General features: G+C 44.2%; 1 protein-coding gene across 7 annotated transcripts in view; it reads right to left on the bottom strand.

Moving 5' to 3' along the window:
* The window catches only part of Sgms1 (sphingomyelin synthase 1), a 265,051-nt gene that overhangs the window by 229,435 nt on the left and 19,046 nt on the right, over window positions 1-16,570 (bottom strand). For 6 of the 7 annotated variants that reach the window (XM_087907991.1, XM_087907990.1, XM_087907998.1 and 3 more), the window contains exon 2: window positions 2,567-2,645. The exons of the other annotated variant lie outside the window; for it this stretch is intronic. The gene's annotated coding sequence lies outside the window, so the exon portion shown is untranslated. The remainder of the gene's footprint in view (window positions 1-2,566; window positions 2,646-16,570) is intronic. 7 annotated transcript variants of the gene reach the window in all.

Below are 16,570 nucleotides of genomic sequence, written 5' to 3'. Positions count from 1 at the left end.
GCTGTTCTTTCTGTTGAGGTTTGCTAAGATTACAGCAGCACTTAGAGCTTTGCAGGACTTGTGATAAACATTCCAAAGATCCCCTCCCCCTCTTCAGATCAAGCAGCCATCACACAGCCTGGAGTTATACATCCATATACAGCTAGGCTCTGAGAGCTCTAAGAACTGGTGTTCTTACACAGTTCTCTTAACTGAGTTAGTCACTGGACTGTGTAGAGTACCTACATATCAAATTTATAAAACTAATTAAGACGGTGGATACATTGATTTTTAAATTGAGGAACTGGCAGTTTCATCGCCATACTGTATTTTGGCATACCTCATACTAAACACAAACATAGAATGAAACTTTGAAATCACGCGCCTATTAAAAATGTTCTAAGTACACAAACTTTATCTGATTATCATCATTTGTACATAAAATATAATGGCACTTTAAATACTGTTGGATGAATGAACGAACAAACTGGAGCTCAGGTTTTTATATAATTATCCCTAGATTATCCCCACTATATCTTTGCTTTAATGACATAAAGCAGGAGCTGGCAAACATTTTGAAAAGGGCAGATCATAAATATTTTCATTTTTGTGAGCCATATATATATCATTTATTGCAACTACATTCCCTGGGTTTTTATGCAACTTTCAACTCTATTGTTGTATAACACAATGTGTGAGCAAATCAGCATGACTGTATTTGAATAAAACTTTACTTAGAAAAACAGAATTTGGCAATAAAAAAAATCGTTTTGCCATGGAGAATACTTTCTTCTAGCCCTTAAACAGCTTGCTAAACCGAGCCAGACATACTTGGTTATACATGCTCAAATCTCTGCAGTTATTGCCTGCTAACTGCAGTCCTGTTGCCAGCTTGGTCTTTGGATGCTTGTGAATGACTTTCCTAACTCTAGCGTACAACCAATCCGTGTCCACCACTTTGGCTCCATAACCGCAACAGTCTCCTCAAGTGCAAGGCCACGCGAGCAGCTCTTTCCCCTTCCTGGGGACTGCAGAGTAACAGAGGCAGAGGAGGCTCCAGACAACAGGGGCAGCAGAGCAGAGCAGCCGGGGTCACCGCGGGACTGAAGAAACCGCATAGTGTGCCCCATGTGCCTGCATCCACCATCATTGCAGGACTTCTCCTCCGCAAACAACAGAAGCTGGGCAAAGGCTGGACATCCTATTGCTATTCCACTGTAGCCACGGTAAAAATAAACCTCACTTGATCCCCATTTCGGTGAAGGGTAGCCTGGATACGTGAGCCACTCAGAATCAGCTAGAATAAATAAATCATGGTGTTTTCACACCATGGAATGCTTAATAGCAATGAAGAGGGACTCGTACAACTGTATGCAACGACAGCAGTAGTAGATGGTTGTTTGACAAAAACAGACAAAAATAGAATCTGGGTTATACTTCACACACACACACACACAATTTATGCTGATACAAGTCAGGGGAACAGCATAGTGTCTACTAGAAGGGATGAGATGGCATTGATGGTGTTCCTTAATCTAGGTGCTAATCACACAGGTATATTTAGTTTGTGAAATTATCTTATGCTATATATTCTAATATGTATAATTAGAAGAAGCCTGGAATTCAGAGCAGCCAGGAGCTACCCTGCAAGAAATAATGGTTAATGGTTCATGTCATCAGCTCTGATTTTAATGACTTGTAACTATAATCAATATAAAAATTATAAAGTTCAGCAAGTCTTTTAGATATTATGTACAATCTCTACTCTGATAGTCAAACCCCAGAGCTTGGGATCATTTGTAACCTCTCCAGCATTGATTTTAACAGCTAACCTCAGTTTCACATGACCACTCACGATCCTCCCACAGCCTCCTGCAGTTTAGGTTTTTGGGTTTTGTTTTTGTTTTTAAACTAACCAATCTTCCATCACATTAGATCACAGAGACTGGCTTCCTTTATGAAATGCTCATGGGGAAGAGGGTGGTCATATCTGGTCCACTTGCCCAGCCAACCAGAGGCCACGGTGGACAAGCAGCTTACAGGAGAAGGAGTAAGCACAGACATCTCTCCCACGTTGGGTCAATGCCAAACCTCACTACTCACATGGCTCTTATCAACCTAAGTCAGACTGCTTCGCTGCCCGTTCATTAGATAAAAATTGGTGTTAAATTAATTAGATAAAAATGTTAGCAAAATGCTAACAATATTGGTTAAAGATCTCTTATGAACTATGAAGGGAGACAATCTCAGTTATACACTTAAGTGCTGACTTAAGTGATTTGGTGTCACATAATTTATAAGTGTTCAAAAATGCCACTCACGGGAGAACGTTAGTATTTTTAGAAGCTCCTCAAAATTTAGGAGAAAATGTCATGATGCTTGCAACTTATTTCCATGTGCTTCCTCAAAACAAAAACAGAAATATTTTTTAGAGGAACAAACCTACCCGAACAGGAAAAACATTCTAGCAGAATGCTAATGACATTCCAATCCCGTTACAGCACACAGGAGCTCGCTGTGTGTTCTCTCAACTCTTGGGCAGGCTTGAGATTTTTTCATAGTAAAATACTGCAGAGCCTTTACTCACCTTCCAAGTGGGTGGCTATCTTCTAAGTAAAATCAAACGGCTAGGTCTGCCCAAGGGCACCGCTCATGCTGTCTTCACCCTGCGAGCAACAGGAAGCAACGTGTTAGCCGCAAGGAAGGAACGGTATTAAGTCAAGGCTATTTTCATCAGTAGATGTACTTATCTAGCAAGTTTTAAGATTAAAATTTTGTTATAACTTGAAAAAACGGGGAGAAATACGAAAAGAAAACAATGATCCCATTTTGCCCACGGGAAATTCCATCAGCCTCACTCACTCTAGGAATCCTTGTCTCAAAGCAATCTCATGGTGAACTTCTTCTTCATAGTCTCTCTAGCTTCATTTTAAGGTCTGCTTGACAGAAATTGCCTATAGTTAGGACAGACATTGAGAAACTATTCCTACAATCACCTAATTAACATATCTGTTACTTCATGTACTTAATTACCTTCTTTGATTGTTTGTTTTGACCCATGTCTGGCTATGTAGCCCAGGCTGGCTTTAACTCTGGACCCTCTCAGCCTGTATCCAGAGTGTTCAGGTTATAGGTACGAGCCACCCGCTCTTAGCTGTTAGTTACTTTCTTATTTGTGGTGAGAACTCCAGAGAGTTCTCTGCTCTCAGCAACTTTCCAACTCAAAATACATTCTTCTTAATTACAGCCGTCATGCCAGCCTTCAGGTCTTCCAAATATCAGTGCCACAGGGAGTTTCTCTTCATCTGAAATCATTTCAAGATGGTGGCACAGTCCAAACATCCTGAACTCAGCCCCAACTCAAAGACTGGACGCACAAGGGCCTGTGTGCCTCCTTCTGACCTCGAACTTCTGAGACCATAAGCATCAGGCATTCTCTCACAGCAAGACGGCAGGACTTACTCAACTCATCTGAAACAGAGAGAGCCAGATCCACCCAGCATCCCACTTCATGCTTCCCAGCAAGGCGACGCTCACATTGCTACCACGGACCTTCTGCTTTGGAGGTGCCTAAGCTACCTCAGTTTCCCCACAGCTCTCAGTGAGTTTACTGCCCGCTAGAGAAGGCAACAAAGAGTCAAAGATGATGTCTAACAAAGATATTCGACTAGAAATAACAGAAATGAAATTCCAACGTAAGCCTTCCGGCCCCAGAATCAGAGTTTGTCTCACTACGTGCAGTTTGCTCTGCCCCAGGTGAAGATGATGCTCTTCCAAAAAAGCACCCCAAAGCCAAAGGGCAGACGACAGTCACCTGAGGGAGCGGGTGTGCGCTAACACATGTTTCCTAAGAGAAGACATTCACAGTCATGCTTAATGGTACCATTAGTCCTGTAATCAGCACAATTACTATAATTACTACTAATAATTATACTTCCCTTGCAGACACAATAACCCTCTATGTATTTTTGGTATTTTATACATATAATTCATTTTCTTCCCTTTTCTCGAAAGAGTGCAGTTGGCCAACTAACTGAAGTAAATAACAAACATCCCATTGGAAAGCTGGCTATTTTCATCTTTGAGGTAATCCAAGGACGCCCTTGCTGGTGAGGACTCTCTTTTCCATAAAATAAAAGCTATGATGCAATACCGTGGCACAGACGCCGCCCCATAAATGAAGACCAGACGCAGAGGGGAGAACGGAAACTCTCCGTGTGCTGGCAGGAAGGGCCTCTCCGTTGGGCGCGTGTCTGCGCACACAGAGCTTGGGGGTGTGATAGTTAGCTGGGGAGCAGAGGCCTGAGGAGAGCTAACAGACAGACATGGTGATGCCCTGTCCACTCCACGGGTGAGCTTAAGAAGTGAGAGACGCCCGCCCAGCTGCAGCCTCACCTGAAGCACACGCTGCATGCTGGATTCACAACGAGACTAGTGACCCCGCCCCATAGACTGGGGCACTTGGACCCCCAGAAATATTCACCGAGCAGTCACTGCTACAGCCACACAGAACTAAGGGGAAAATGTATAGCGTATTTTTCCAGAAACACTGATCTGAACTGAAAGATGTGTGTGGGAGAAGGCTAAGCAAATAGACCAATAATTTAAAAGTTGCTCATATTAAAACAAGAAGTAAAGTGCAATTGGTACATGAATTCTTAAAAAAAAAATTCTGTTTGACTTCCCTAGGCCATTTCCAGCTTCGCTCTCATTTGTGTGGGATGGGAAGAGAAGCGTGGACTTACGCTCCGTTCTTATTAAAGACAGCCACAGAGAGGGCACAGGTATGCCATGGAATATAACTTCACAATGACCCTTGTTCTGAAGACATCTCTTCAAAGTCAGGGGTCCCAGCTGGAGAGACAGACAGAAGGAACTCTAGGTCCCTGTGAGCCCATCTCTCCATCACATGTAGACTGGTATCCCTGGGGTTCAACCTTCCTCACCATCCTTCCCACCCATTGACCCCTTACAAACACAAGCACATCCGGTGGGCTCGTATCACGCAGGAGCTGGGTTTCATATTGGTGACATTTTTCTGTACTAATTGGTAAGACATTATTTACAGCAATTTTCATTTAAAGTGATGATCATATGGCTACTATATAAAAATAAAAATCAATTTAGTTTGTCTCTAAAAAGTTGTTATTCCGAAATAAGTTTGAAAAAGAGTGAGTGTGGAAGGCAGCCTCCAAAATGGAGGCCAGTGGTCTCCACCTTCCAGCATTCCTGCATCTCCACCTCCCAGCATTCCTGCATCTCCACCTCCCAGCATTCCTGCATCTCCACCTCCCAGCACTCCTGTGTCTCCCCTCCTAGCACTCCTGCATCTCCACCTCCCAGCATTCCTGCATCTCCACCTCCCAGCATTCCTGCATCTCCACCTCCCAGCATTCCTGTGTCTCCACCTCCCAGCACTCCTGCATCTCCACCTCCCAGCATTCCTGCATCTCCACCTCCCAGCATTCCTGTGTCTCCACCTCCCAGCACTCCTGCATCTCCACCTCCCAGCATTCCTGTGTCTCCACCTCCCAGCATTCCTGCATCTGTGCTGTAATCCATCCTGTCCACAGTGAACAAGGCTGCTGTGGGTGAAGGCTACACTGCAGGGGAATGCTGAACAGGCATTTCAAAGGCTACACAAAGACTCTGCAGCTCATGTCTTCTTCTGTCTTTGGAGGGAGGGAAGCTGGCTGCCATGCCATGAAGACCTCCAAGAAGCCATTCTAGAGCTGGAGATACAGTTCCATAGGTAGAGCACTTGCCATGCAAGCAGGAAGACCTGAGTTCAAATCCCCAGAACCTGTGCTTCACCATCTTACCATAGGATCAAGGGGATTACAGACATATCTGCTGCATCTGTATGCTCTCATACACACACATATTCACACATACACACACACACACCAACAAAAAAGAAGCTCTTCAGGGAGTAACACACGGTAAAAATCTATTCTCAAAAACCAGTGAGAAACTGAGGCCTCCAACAACCATGACTATGAGCCACGGACACAGATCCCTCTGCAGTAGGTGGTCCTCACTGCAACTCCATGAGACCCCAAGTCAAAACTACCCATCTAACCTGCTCCCAGGTTTCTGACTCCCACACGGAAAATATGAGCTCATGTTGAGGGTCTAGGGTAAAGGTTCTGAGATCGCTGTCACGCAATAACTGCTGTGGAGGCCGTGGATGCACTTGCTGACTATTTCTCTGCTCCTCCTTTACCACCTCTCCAACTGTGGAGATGCACCCCTAGCCTGAGTTCTGAACCAATCAGTCATTTGTTTCTCTTTACAGCTTCACCATATATGTAGTCTCAATATGCCATTGTGTTGTGCCTAATTTAAGCCAAATGTAAAGGAAACCATATCATGTTACCTTCTTCTGGGACTTCCTCTTTCCCTAAGATTTGATTCTGAGATTTATCCTTGTTGATTCATGTGGCTGTGGTTCATTCGTTTTCTTTTTCACCATTGCACATTTTTCCTTGTGTGAACAGACTCTAGTCTACTGCTGAGGATCTTGGGAGTTTTCAATTTTCAGCTGTCCTGAATAATGATGCCATTATACCCTGGCACTTGTGCCCTGGTACGCACGGCAAGTTTCTTTTAGGATCTACCTAGGGAAAGATGGCGAGGCTTGGGGACCAAGCAAGCTCAGTCCTCTAAGTAATGCCAAATTGCTTCTCAAAGTGTGTGTGTTCGGTGGCCTCTAGCCGCTTTTCCGGTCTCTCTGTGAGAGGCATGCTTGTTTTACTAATTATAGGGAAAGCTTTCAACCAACAAACGGAAAAGCTGTTCCTCTTTTCAGCGTCACTCTTGCAAATAAACACCACTCCAAAGCGGTGACCCAGGCAGGCGGAGCACAGTGTTCACAGGGCTTCAGAATAATGACGGAGACCGAGCCAGAACCACACACTGCCTGTGGGTGGGGTGAGGCCACTTCTAGACCTAGGGCAGATAAATGCAGAGGTTGTTTCCTTCCTGATGGACTCACAGTGTGGTCCTACTTTATTGTTATCATAGTACAAGGGGGAAAAAAAAAAGAACTTGCTCACAACAGCCAAATTCAAAACTAAAGCAGAGGAGCCAATCACCGCCATGAAACAACTCTCCTTGAGCACAGGCTTTGCTTTTTATATTTTCACCTGGAAGATGAAACTACTACATACTGCCACTAATTTCTCTTTTTAGTACTTCTATTTAAAAAATTAAGTATTTTCTATTAAAAAGGTTGCAGAGTTAGCTAATCCAGTTTCTGAGGTGGAAAGGGTAACTTTATGATAATCTACATGTCTAGTAAAAAATAAGATCACAAATAACTCTTTTGGTATTAAGCACAAGTAATAATAAATTATTTTAATTTGGCCAGGAAATCATTTTATACAAGTCAGAATTTTTAAAAACGGGATCATTTGAAGTCAATCTCTCAGAAATTTGTATTTGTCTCTTTAAAATCATTTATCTTGGCACTAGAAGGAGCTTGACAATTAAGAGCACTGTCCACTCTTCCAGATGACCCAGGTTCAATTGGCAGCACCCACATGGAGATTGACCACTGTGACTCCATTTCCAGGAGCTAGAACTCTCTCCTCTGAACTCCCCAGGCACCAGGCACATAAGTGGTGCGCAAACATAAATGAAGGCAAAACACATAATATTATTATGTGTTTTAACACATAATAGCAATGTTTAATTATGCATCTGTATGAGAGAAGCCATTGTACCCATTTATAGATGGAGAACACTGAGGCAGAGAAAGCAATGAAGTTGTACACAATGCAACTGATAAGCTGCGGGACCAGGATTTGAACCCAAGAAGTTTATTCAACAGTCTGAATTTGCTTGTTTACTTGTCTGAAGATAGAATCATAAACCATATCCCAGGCTGGCCTCAAACTCAGGATCCTCCCACTTCAGCCTCCCATAATTCTGGGTTATGCCTTTACTCCTGGCCTAGAATCCACACTCCTACCCATTTCCCTAGGCCTGAGTCGGAAGAGCCTGAGAGGCGTCGACAGGCACACCTGCTGAACACTAAGCACTTATATATGCCGAGCATGTCTCCACTGTTGGGTTCCATTCTCTGTGGTCTTCCCACACAGCTAGGAGGAATACTGCCATATTGTTCTTGAAGATATTTAAGCTCTGAGATCCTGAGAAAGTTGGGGAGAAGAGCATAGGCTATTTAAAAAAAAAAAAGGCAAATGACCCTTTCACAAGGGGCCTTAAGACCATCAAAAAACACATTCAGATTCATAACAATAGCAAAATGACAGTTATGCAGTAGCAACAAAATAATTTTATGGTTGAACTGTGGTAAAGGGTCACAGCATTAGGAAGGTGAGAGCCACGGCTGCAGACGATGGAACGTCACCTGACCTCGGGGCTCCATAAGCAGGTGTTGACCTTAGACCCCGAGAGCAGTTCCCAAAGAGGAAGAACGCATGGACTTCAGTGAAGAAACCTGGTGTCCTGGCAGGCTGAAGAGCCCAACCCAACACCACCTCCTTATGGGTTTGCCCAGGACAGGCAAATGTCCTCTAGGACACAAAACAGGAATATTTTATTTCAAAGGATGATAGTGAGGATTAACGAGATATACACAGAAAGTGCACCTGGCACACAGTAGGCCTCGTACACAGCCGCTTGGCAGTGAGAAGTAAAGAGACGCTCAGCGGGGAAGACAGCCGTGAGCCAACGTGCGCGCACTGTTCTACCCACAAAGCCTCGGTTTTCACAGTTAAGGACCTGAGAAAACTTTTAACAGCCACACATGTATCCTAGTGGGTTTTTACTAATATTAAGATTTCCTAGTTCTGGGGCTAGGGGGTGGGTGGGAGGTGCTTTAGCAATGAAGAGTATTTACTGCTCTCAATTCATCAGAGAACAGGAAATGGGTTCCCGGGCCCTACACAGGAGTCTCCCGACGGCCTGACACTCCAGCTCCAGACCTGACGTGCACTGCTGGCCTTCACGGGCACCTGCACACACATGCACAGACACACAGACACAGACAGACACACACAGGTAAAGTATTTTTTTAAATGGCTTCTTCATCCTCTACTACCCTAAACAGAGTAACGTTGCCAATGAGTCGACCTTTTTGAACTTCGTAGGCATTACTCTTTTGATGTAAACATTGCTCATTTTAACTCTTCTAGATCAAAAAGATCTTAATCACTCATTTAAAAATAGCAGGCTTTTTTCAACATATTTCTAGTTTCCTGAAAATCATCTCAAATTTCTGGCCAATGAAGAAACAATGGAGGAGGAGGAGAAAAGAAAAAAGAAAAGACAGTAAATGTCCAAATGACCTCTGCCGACACCAGGCTGGGACTCCTCAACAGCACCCCTGTGCTGTACATAAGAGGTATGTCACGCATGGAGTGTGAACTTGGGAACGGAGTGTCCACGTTAGTGCCTAACATCTCCATGGCAACTGATCCTGTTTGCATGTTTCCAAAGAATGACAGAGCAGCAGCAGCTACAGGACTGCAGTTCTGCGTTGCAAGCTGGAGCGATCCAGTCACTCCTGACCCCCTGACGCTGGCCTGAGAAAGCCTGAGCCATGAGCTGCTCTGGATGTAATACAGAGGGGAGCAAACACCTAACAAGGGGCCCCTTTCTGAAGCAGATAACAAGAAGGAACAGCAACCACCTCCTCAGAACAGTGTGAGCTGTGTGAAGACAGCAGAGGTGGCCGATGCCTGCGCTTTCTCAGTATGTCCTATGGACAAACCATTCTGCTCCACAGATGTCTGCATTCTTCCTAAACAAATGCGCTTGTATTTGTCTCTTCTGGAAGACATGTAATACAGGTCCCTACTTCACAGATAACAAGAAGTTGACTTTCATATGTTAAATGACTGGCCCAAAGTCACCAACTAGTATATGGGTAATGTTATTGGCTCAGAGCATATTGTAAGTGCTCAGACATCTCCTAACCATGGGGCTCCTTGATTCATAAAAATGAAGCCACTACCAATGTCCCAAGGGTTTTGTAAGAACAAAATGAGATTATACGTACACATACGAATATGTATGTATGTACACACACGCACACATACACGTGCGTACGCATGTATGCATCCATCTGCACAAGCATATGTATGTCCATTCTTCCCCCACCCCATTCTCTCTCCTCATTTCTTGATCTTTGGAATATACTATGATAGGTTGGCAGCAGCGTTAATATAAAATGTATGGCATAAAAACCACCTGGAAGAGGATTAGAATAATGACCGTGACAATAGAAAATATGAGCAGAAGATAGGCAGACAATAAATGATCAATACCACTAATTATGAAGGCAATGCAAATCTAAACCACAATGATACATCAGGACACACTTATCAGAACACCTGTTCTTTTTCTCCCCTATATAACCAAAAATGTGGGGAGCAGCAAATGTCAGGAAGGAAGGAAGGGTTTGTTTGGGCTCACACTTGAGGGTATATATGGTCCAACATAAGGGGAAGCGGCTCCAGGCTGTGGGAGCAGTAACAACAGGCTGTGGGAGCAGTAACAACAGGCTGCTTGCTCACATCTCTATGGACCAGAAAGCAGAGATAAAGACAGGAAGCATGGCTAAACTAGAAAACTCAGCCCCTCCCCATACCGCTCCCCTAGCACCACTGCCCAAAGATCTGACACAACAGCATTCCCATCAGCTGGGAACCGGGAAAGTACTCATCACACGAACCTATGTGAGTACATTTTATAGCTGTACCATATCATTCTGCTCCTGGCCCCCATGGGCTCAGAGACAGGTCATAAAGCAAAAGTCATTTAAGTACAACTTCAAAATCCGTAGAATCTTTTTTTAATTAATTAATCTATTGTATACAAGTGTTTTGCTTGCAAGTCTGTCTGTACACCGTGTGCACACCTGGTGCCCAAGAAGGCCAGAAGAGGATGTCAGATACCCTAGAACTGCAATTGCAGACCCTTGTGAGCTGCCACGTGGGTGTTAAGGATCAAGTCTGGGTTCCCTGCAAGAGCAGCTACTGCTTTTAACTGGTGACCCACCTCTCCACCCCATCCCTATAGTCTTATCAGATTCAACACTGTTCAAAGTCTGTTCTAAGACTTAAGATAATTCCTTTACTGCAAGGCCCTAAAGCAGCCGTCCTCCAGCAGGGTCCTCTGAAGGCCCTATCCTTCAGGGCAGTAGTTTGACAAATGAACCTGCACTGCAGGGTCCTTGCCCTCTGGGAAAATGGTGGTTTACTCTCAAGGTACCTTTCCTATGGTTACAATGAAAAGTCCAGGTTTTTCCTTAATGGCACTAAAGTCTTTAACAAAAATATTATCTCCTCTGACTTTAGCCAGGATCACACTCCTTTCCTTTCCAAGCTGTACATTCTCCCTGTTTCTATTCTGTTTTCCACTCGCTCACACCCTGTAAACCCCAGTGAACGCAGACTGCAATAACCACACCACAGCCTGACCATCACGCTGCCTTTTAGACTTCCTCTGCCAAACAAACAGCCCATTATTTTTGGCTTCAATGTCACTCGCATTTTCAGGACACAGACAGAGTGCAGCCAGAGTCCTTGTCAAATGAAACACAAATGGCCTGTAGCAGTCAGTTCCTGGTAAGAACCCTTGCTCCCTCTTGGAAGTACTGAGGACAGTGGCCCAGTGACAGAACTGCGGGCTTGCCTAGCCCACAGCCGCAAGCCTCCAATTCCTCCTTCACACCCATCCCAAAGACCCGACCACGTGATCAGACTTCTCACAGCCCATACAGCGAGTGCTCTCAAGACTTCCATCAAGACACGCATCTGAGCCGGGCAGTGATGACACACCTTTAATCCCAGCCCTGAGGAGGCAGAGGCAGGTGGATCTCTGTCCTGGTCTACAAAAGCTAGTTCCAGGACAGGCTCCAAAAAACTACAGAGAAACCCAGTCTTGAAAAGCCAAATAAAAAAATAAAGATGGGCACCTGTTGCATCTTTAGTGATGTCCTTTATTATAAACCAGCAAACATAAGTAATTCCCTGAGTCAGTGAGCCATCCTCAGCAAATGAGTGACACCTGAGGGAGTGGGGGCTGTAGCAATCCCTGATTTTCTGGTTTAGAGCTAGTTGGTTAGAAACACAGGCAAGACAATCTGAAATGGGGGGCCAGTCTTGTGGGACTGAGCCCTTAAACGGTGGAAGCTTTACCACCTTCAGTAGCTAGTATAATGTTGAAGAACTGCTTGCCACACATATAGTGTCAGAAGACATGTACTGAGCAGCATGTAAGTCTAAGGGGGAAAATCTGTTTACAGATATATGGGTTAAAATCTAGATTAGATCTCTCCTGGCTGTGTGACTTACGGTACTCACTTCAACCTCCTCTAGACATAACAGGCATGGCTGGTTACAGCATTTAGCACTGGTAATCAAACTCAACCTTCAGCCCCTCTGTGGTGGTTTGAAGGAGAATGTCTCAAGCAGTTCACACTCACTACTTCCTGCTTGAGACTCAAGATGTGAGCTCTCAGTTGCTGCCCCAGCTGTCAGGTCTGCCTGCTGCCACACTTCCCACTCGTGATAGTGATGGACTCTTAGCCCTCTGGAACCGGAAGCTTGGATAAACCCTTCCTTCTCTGTCTTGCCTTGGCCATGGTGTTTCAGCACAACAGGGAAGTAACTAAGACACCTCTTAGTCTTGCCTTGCTCATTCTGGAGACCAGCTCCCGTTCTCACAAACCTGGAGATCCAGCATCAGACGCTCGTTCCACTGCAGACTCTAAGGTTTTAAACAGCTATGTGCCAGAAACTATGGGCAGAGATCAAATACACACTTGTTATTGGCTAGCCTAATGCTCTGCAGATAATAGAGGTGAGCGTTCTGCTTTCTACAGATGGCCTTTTTCCTTCTTTTTTTTCTCAAGGTAGAGTCAGGCAGGCCTGAAACTCACTAAGTATGAACTTGAATTACTGATCTTCTTGCCTTCACCTTCAGGTGCTGGAAATACAGGTGTGACCACCACAGGCAGCCTATAATAGCTACCTTTGAACCTATTTTTCCTGTCTTGTGTCATGGCACTGAAATTCATGCCTTGAAGGTGGTTATTATCAGAGGGCATTAGTGCCTCGCATGTTCAGCAGCTGTCTGCGCTGGAATTACATCTGGAAGGGGAGGGGAAAGCTGCTGGGTGTTTTACAGTGTTTACTGTGAGCCTGACACTCACTGGGAACTGTCCTTAAACATCAGAGAGAAAGCCGTGACCAGGCGGCAGTTTCTCTATATCACGTTCTTTTCTACTGTTGGGGTGAGCCAGCATGACCAAAGCAGCTTATAAAAGAGTGTTTAGCTGGACTTTTGGTTCAGCGGGTTAAATTTCGTTCATGGTGTAGAGTGAAGGCATGGTGGCAGGAAGAGCTGAGAGCTGACATCTCAAGCTCAAGCCAAAGGCAGAGAGAGCTCACTCCAAAGGGTAGGAGTCTTTTGAAATCTCAAAGCCCACCTCCAATGACACACCTCCTCCAATAAGCCACACCTCCTAGTCCTCCAAACTGTTCCATCTAGGGACAAAATATTCCAACATGTGAGCCTACGGGGGTTCTTTTCATTCAAACCACCACAGTCTCTCAACTTCCACTCTTGGGGAAATGTATTATATACACTATATCCACACACTATAAATACTTCAAATGTAAGCATATAAACACATCAAAATGTTCATAGTCGATAAAACTGGGGTTGGATGTTTATTAAAAGCATTTTTGCCCTGTTTTTCTCAACATTTAAAATATTTTAAAAATGAAAACTAGTTTTTAGTGAGAAAGCATTGAAGGTAAAGTCTCTGTTGGCTGGGAAAGTAGCCTGCCGAGCTAACTCATTTCCAAGAATTCTGGATGAGAAATTTTTACTGTAATCTATTTTTTTAACATAATACTCCACAGCTGAAAAAGCCATCAGAAACGACCAAGTCCAGCCAACAGAATTCAACTGGGTAACAACAAGAGGTTCTCAAGGGCTGGAGAGATGAGGGTTAATTAAGATCATGTACTGCTCTTACAGAGGACCTGACCTCACTTCCCAGCACCCAGTCAGGCTGTTCCCAACTGCCTGGAACTCAAACTCCAGGGTATCCTCTGGCCTCAAGTGTACCTGTGCTCACACGTATATAACCACACACAAACAGGTCCTCATCTCTATTTCCACATCCTCTGGGACAATAATAGAAGTACATCTTCAGGTACTTTTGCCTCGGGAGACATCAACGTGTATATGCACTGGGGGTCTGCAGACATGATTCCATAATAGACTTGCAGGTCGGTGCTACCATCATCTTTACAGATGAGATGAATACTCAAAAACTCAAGCCTTTTGCTCATCGTCTGCAGACGCTGCTGGTGACTGACAGGGCTGCCATCCAGTCCCATCCCTGACAAGAGTCAGAACCGTGGGTTTGCTTTCACTACACCGTAACACATCCCTACCACTCTCTGCCATGTCTCTACCTTGGTTCTCATCCACCTCTGAGCCAATAGAGACTTGATGTGACTGAACCACATCAAGAACGAAATCTCTAGCAGGCAGCTCTGTGAACTGAAGACAAAACTCCAAGAAATTAGTCTGAAGATAAAGGTTAGCACTGCAAATGCTAGCTCAAGACATTAAAAACAAAACTGAGAGATGCCGAAACTCTAGCGAACCGGGAGAGGGAATGCCCAGCATACAGAAAGCCCTTTGGGGAAGGGTATGAAGGGACCATTTAGAGGGTAAAAAAATGAAGTCAGAAACACCACAGTCATGAAAGAAGTACTGTTTTTAGGATTTGCTTGTTTTTATCTTAGCAATGCTAGAGATGGCATCTGGGGACTTGCATGTGATAGACTAGTGTTCCAGAAACCTTTTTTTGAATTTGACACCCATAACATTTGAAGGGATATTAAATGTACAAGCAGCAACAAAATGTGAGAAAATTAAAAAGAAGAGTTCTCTTTCATTCTAGATTGTTTCTATGAACTACATACAGTCTCACTGGGTAGCGCAGGACGACCTAAAACTTGTGTGATCCTCCTGCCTCAGCCTCCCGAGTCCCGGGATTCCAAGTGTGTGTAATCATACCCAGCTAACGCACTTCTGTTTTGCTTTGGCTTGTTTTCCTGTGGGGCTGACAAACAAACAGGGTCCTGTGTATGACAGACAAGTGCTCGACCACTGAACTATACAGTCAACCCCCCAAAAATAGAGAAAAAAAATTCTTAAAGTAACTCTTTAAAGCGATTTATGTTTTGAACACTTGTTATTGTGAAAGTTTGCAAAGTTTGTTTTCTTCATGTAGACAAAGGAGCAAGACACAGGCGAGCATATTAAAATGTTATTATTTACCAAATTTTTAGAGATTAAGAATAGCCTAAAGCTTGAAATACATGCTACTGTTTATCCCAGTAGGAGCTGCATTAACTATTCTGGAAATAAAATATAGAACAAGAAAATGGGAAGAATTGGAATGAACGTTCACATCAATATTTCTGACCTGCAGAGTTTATTCCCAAAATAGAGGCTTTGGCACAAAACAAAAAGCTCTGTGCTTTTCTCATGGTTCCCTCCCACAGAGCCTGAAGCTTAAAAGCTAAACTGTTCTAGCTATACATCCTAGACAGTGAGGACGTTTTTATTCAAAACCATATTATCAGGGCAGGGGACACACCCAGCCTATATGTACAGCCCCAGGCCAATCAGAGGCCCTATCCCAAAAACAACACCCAAGGTCATCTTCTGACCTACAAACACACACACACACACACACACACACACACACACACAGGCACACACACAGGCACAAGCACACACATGCATATACACACAAAACACATTACCAAAGTGCTCTGTTTACCAGTTAGACTTTCATGTTCCTGCCACCCTCACCCAAAAGAAAGAAAACTGGTCTGCCCACATGAGCCTGTGCGTGCCACCATGGGTCATATGCTACATGTCACATTCCAGTCTACAGTCCACATATATCAGCGCTGAGGATTAAATGACAGAAAACATTTGCAGGTGCAGCTTAGGCAGGAAACCACAGGTAGGGCCAAAAACAAGGGTTATAATAAGGAAGATAGGACAGCCAGGAATGCTGAGACTCACATATCCAAAGGGGAGAAAAAAATGTAAGGACAGTCAAGGAGGAAGAGGATGAGTCACCCAGTATGGAAGGATCAGAACTACTGTCACGGCTCCATAGCATAATCTGACATGCATGAGGCCCTGGATCCCATTCCCAGCACCAAAATTAATTAATTAACTATAGTCAATGAGATGGTTCAGCAGGTAAAGGCACTTCCTGTCAAGCTTCATGACTTGAGTTATGCTGTGGAACAATGATCTTGTAGCCTATAATGATCTGTTACTTGTATTTTAATAAAATGCTGATCGGCCAGTAGCCAGGCAAGAAGTACAGGCAGAGCAACCAGAACAGGAGAATTCTGGGACAAGAAAAGAGTCAGTCTGCAGTTGTCACAGAAGCAGCCAGACACAGAGGAAGGAAGATGAGAACACCTTACCGATAAAAGGTACTGAGCCATGTGGCTAAATACAAACAAGAATAATGGGCTAATTTAAGATGTAAGAGTTAGTTAAT

The sequence above is a fragment of the Myodes glareolus genome, chromosome 7, assembly GCF_982192425.1.
Source record: "Myodes glareolus chromosome 7, mMyoGla1.1, whole genome shotgun sequence".
Classification (NCBI taxonomy): domain Eukaryota; kingdom Metazoa; phylum Chordata; class Mammalia; order Rodentia; family Cricetidae; genus Myodes; species Myodes glareolus.
The sequence above is the reverse complement of the archived record's forward strand: the minus strand, read 5'-3'. Positions and strand labels throughout refer to the sequence as shown.